Source organism: Rutilus rutilus (genome assembly GCF_951802725.1).
Source record: "Rutilus rutilus genome assembly, chromosome: 4".
NCBI lineage: Eukaryota > Metazoa > Chordata > Actinopteri > Cypriniformes > Leuciscidae > Rutilus > Rutilus rutilus.
The window spans coordinates 24,079,497-24,084,047 of NC_140212.1; the positions used below are offsets into that span (position 1 = coordinate 24,079,497).

The 4,551-nt window shown below is 36.5% G+C and overlaps 2 long non-coding RNA genes across 2 annotated transcripts; both read left to right on the top strand.

Annotated features, from left to right (window-relative positions):
* Nucleotides 1–2,161: 2,161 nt before the first annotated feature.
* LOC311289887 lies at nucleotides 2,162–2,860 on the top strand. Its single transcript, XR_014627235.1, has 3 exons — nucleotides 2,162–2,265; nucleotides 2,378–2,517; nucleotides 2,792–2,860. It is a non-coding gene; the product is annotated as an uncharacterized lncRNA (long non-coding RNA).
* A 248-nt stretch (nucleotides 2,861–3,108) lies between these two features.
* On the top strand, nucleotides 3,109–3,781 carry LOC311290065. The gene is made up of 3 exons (XR_014627301.1): nucleotides 3,109–3,210; nucleotides 3,304–3,494; nucleotides 3,645–3,781. It is a non-coding gene; the product is annotated as an uncharacterized lncRNA (long non-coding RNA).
* The last annotated feature ends 770 nt before the right edge of the window (nucleotides 3,782–4,551 follow it).

Consider the following 4,551-nt stretch of genomic DNA (forward strand, 5'->3'; position numbering starts at 1 on the left):
GGCTGGAATATGTTTTTGTATATGTGACATGAACTCTGGTGGTGATGCACTCTAAAAACTTTTTGGTGCAACATTCTTACACTTAGAATATTGATTACATTTTTAAGCAGTGAAATAAATTACATACACTGTATTAACTAAGTAAATATAAGTAAAAAAAAAAAAATAGATCTGAGTAACTGCATTTGGTACAGGGAAGGGGGGGGTATATATTATTTATATAATAAGTATATAAATATTACTTATATTTATAAGTTAACTTATATAAACTTATATTACTTATACATATTTAAAAACAAATATTTATAAGTAATATTACCTATTAACTGTTTATATGCGAGTAATATTAACTTTTTAATTTCCTCTAAACCTTTGTAAAAATATTCCATACAACCACTTTTATAACTACATGACATTGGCCTTTATTGTCGATGAGTAGCCTACAGCAATACAGCATATTATATACAATTTTAACACGTATACAATATTGCCTACATTTAAACTCATGTAACAAACATTTTTGAAGTAAAAATTAAAATTTTAGGCCTAAACATTCAAGTAATTCAAGTGTAATCAACCGGTCTGTTGTCCAGTATCCACCGGATCAGCGCTGGTTCCCGTGCCGGAGACGGACTCGCCTCTGCGGGGGAACCTCTAACTTTACACCGCCGTCCTGCGTTACTCACAGCCGAAAGATGCTGCGACGCGACTGACTCCATCACCTGCCAATAAACAAACAGTGCACAGTTCTGGAGAAGGGTCTGACTGCAGAGCCACAGAGCCACAGTTTCACCCCAGCAGTTTCACCCCAGCAGTTTCACCCCGCGCATGCGCAGTTTCACTACAGCAGTTTTACCTGCGCATGAGCAGTTTCACTACAGCAGTTTTACCTGCGCATGAGCAGTTTCACTACAGCAGTTTTACCCGTGCATTTTGGTTTTACCAAAATATTTGTTTTACATGCGAATATTGAGAAAGAGTTAGAGGGAGTTTTGTCTACGAGTACGAGATGCATATTACGGCACTGGAAGGGAATAATTTCCCTAATTATTCTAAATGTTCATCTTGTTGTGACCAATATCACTGTCTGTTCTGCTTGATACGTTATTATAAACCGTCCGGAGAAAGTCACCTCAAGTGCCTTCTTCAATTACATCTAAACCGAGCAGTTCAACATGAGGGTGAGCCGAAGCTAACTTTAAGTTAGCCAACTTTAGAAAGCTATTGTATTCCGCGGGAAATGTAGTTATCGATAAGTAACGTATGGCTATAACAAACTAACGTAAACTGTAACTAGGCTTATACTAAAATATTCTTTACTATCAAAAATTATAGTTTTTAGTTACATCGAACCGTAGAGTCAGACAATTGTCATCGTTATTAGGTCCTTAACAGATATAATTTTGACTCTCCTGTTGTGTTAATTTCATATGTTGTGTTCCCGTCCCAAAAAGGACCGCACTATTATATCAGGTTATAGATTCATAATAATACATATTATCACCTATTTTTGTGATAGAGTTTTTTATCAATGTATATTTTTGTGATAGATTTTTTAACTTCTATTTGTTATTTATGGTGTACGTTAAGCTCATAAAAATCTTTTTTAGCATAATGTATAAATTATTTTGACTAAAACAAATACTCTGACTAAACATATTTTGCTACTTATCACAAGTTTTTCTTTTTTGTCAAATTGTGTCATCAGATAAACAGGCATGTGCCTGAACTCAATTTTATAAGCTTATCGTAGTCTTCCCCATTAATTTCTAATGACCGGTCATTTTTGACCTGGGATCACCATAGATTTATAAAAGTTAAATAAAATGTTATGAAAATTGTCCAAATATATTTTTTTGTTCAGATGGCATGTGTGGACAAAGTCATAAAAACTTATAACAGTCAGATTAAATCATTTTTTTTGTTAGAGAAAACTTTCGACCGGAAACACAATAGGAGGGTTAACAGAGGCTATTTTCATGGCCCAATACTTAACTGAGTTTATTTTCTTGTTACAGGATACACTATTCACTGATGTGGCTTAGGGTGTAGGGCTCAACTCCATTACCACTGCATCTATTGTCAGTCTATGCTGCTGCGTAAGGAAGACTTTAAAAAACATTTAATTTACCCATGTACCCATGTATCTCCTTACCCATGTACCCATTACACCTCCCTGGAGGTGTCCAGGGAATGTGCCTCTCAGTGAACCAGCCCTCATCACTGACAAAGCGAGAATCCTCACCAGCTTTGGCATTATTGAAGGTAGGTTAAAATTCTATACACCAGATTTTATGATGTCACACTCTAACAAATGTGCCTTATACGTAAACATGTTTCTCAGTACAAAATTAATGTTGAATCATCCAACCTCTAGATGTTTCCACTTACTGCAAACGTTGCCCGGTCTGTGACTTGTGTTACCGTTATCAAGAGTGGAAAGATGGTGTGCACAATTTCAGTGACCACATATTGCTAGACCTGCCCTTGTGTGTCTCATTGAGAAACCTACTTCAGGTAATGTCTTTTGATATCAATGTGACAAGCATGGCTTACGAGAGCCATGAGAGCGGCACGAGAACGGTGTGTGATTGATGAGCGTCATCACCGGTCCCGGCAATCACATGGCTTTAGCCCACCATGCTTGTCATAATCACTATGTTGATTTATAACACATTTCAAAAAATGTTTTGTTGTGACCCATTTACAAACCTAAACAAATACCAAAATTCAGCTATTGTTTTAGATAACACAATAACCCTACCCTAAACCTAACCCTACCCTAAACAAGGTCCATACAGCAGTCAGCAGAGGCAGAGCAGTAGATTACCTTCAGCTTAACACAGGAGTTAAGTTCCCCTCAAAGGATGCAGTGCTTCATGCATATCTGCACTTTGAGGCCCTCACAGACCACGACTACAACTATTCCTGTGTGACCTGTGGTGATCACCCTGCTGTGGTCATAATGGATTTGCACAAAAAGGGTGCCTTTCATTTGTCAAGTAAGAATATGTCTGCTTAATGTACTGGTGCAACTGTTGTCAGCTTTTTTTTGTGAATAATAAAAAAAAATAATAATAATGTTTCTCTTCTTTACTATTTCAGTAAGTGATCTGGAAGATCCTCCTGAGAGTTACAACGGGGAAGTGGATACTGACATGTTTTGGGACGCACTGGCTATGGATATGATTGGTCGTGGATTTGTAAAAAGTAATTACAGCCTAAGAGCCTTATGATACCAATACCATTTGCATAATAATCCAAGATGTATTAACAAATAACTCTTTCTGGAATTCTGTGAAGGTTCAAAACACAATCCATTTTTGGTCCCACCAACTTACCACTTTTGGGCTCCATGGATCGGTCCACGCACAAGGTTAGATATTGTACTCAATACAGAGTTTGCTAAAGTACATGCTTCGAAATCTGTAGCTGAAGTGCAAGAGATCACAGTCACTGAGGAGCGCCTGACAGATGAGCTTTCTAAACAAAAGGTATGTCTGTATTTAATCAACAAAGCATACTTAAAACATACTTACAGTTTGGTGCATTACGGACTAAATTTAAATTAATCTTACCTAATTTAATCTTTTTCTAACAGTACTATTTTATATTGACATGCTGTTCTTTGTCTTACTTTGTAGACTAGGTGGGAGTTATACGAAAGCTATGTAGAGAGTGTGGCTTAGATGCCACAGGATCTCGTAATGATCTTCTTCTCAGAATTTCCCGTGAGATGAAATCAAGACACGCTTACGATAAGGTGTTTCAGAAAATTTGGGCCGCCTCAGGTAATCACATTTTCATTGAAACATGAAGTGTTGGTGAATGGTGCATACTTTATTATGCTATTTGAAAATTGTACAAACGCCTAACTTTACATATCGGAGTTCTAACCTGGTAGAAATGGAAGGTATTTTCAATGTAAAACCTATTTACAAACACAATGTCTTTAATGTGATGGGTTATGGCCTTTTTTTTCTAACCCTTACATTCTTTTTGTGGCATTAACACATATTTTCTCAGGAGGATGGGCAGTCGTTACCTGAAATGTCCTGGAGTGGTGCTTAATCTTGTTTTCTGTATAGCCGAAACATTTCAGGTATGTGGTGATGAATGTAAATATCTGACATCACTGGACAACATCTGTACTACAAAAGTACCATGGAACTTCACTTTACATGCTGGTCAGAAGGCACTGGTATGAATGTTTAGAAAATATACAACCAAAATAAATTATTGTAATTTTATTCATTGATAAATAATATTTGAGAATATCTGAACATTGTTTCAAGCTTGATTATGTCCTGGACACAATGAGGACTCCAGATGAGCCATTAGTGAATGTTGGCACAACCACGCTAAAACGCTCTGACTTCATATCATTGGGTCTACATCAACATGAAGTTGAGGCAACAGTAAGTTGTATGTTTGTATGTATAACAGTATGTTTACTGCCACATAAGAAATGCTTCACATACATTTTCAAAAACCTTATTTGCCTCTAAATTGATACAATTATACAGATTGCCAATTGCTGTTTCCAAATGA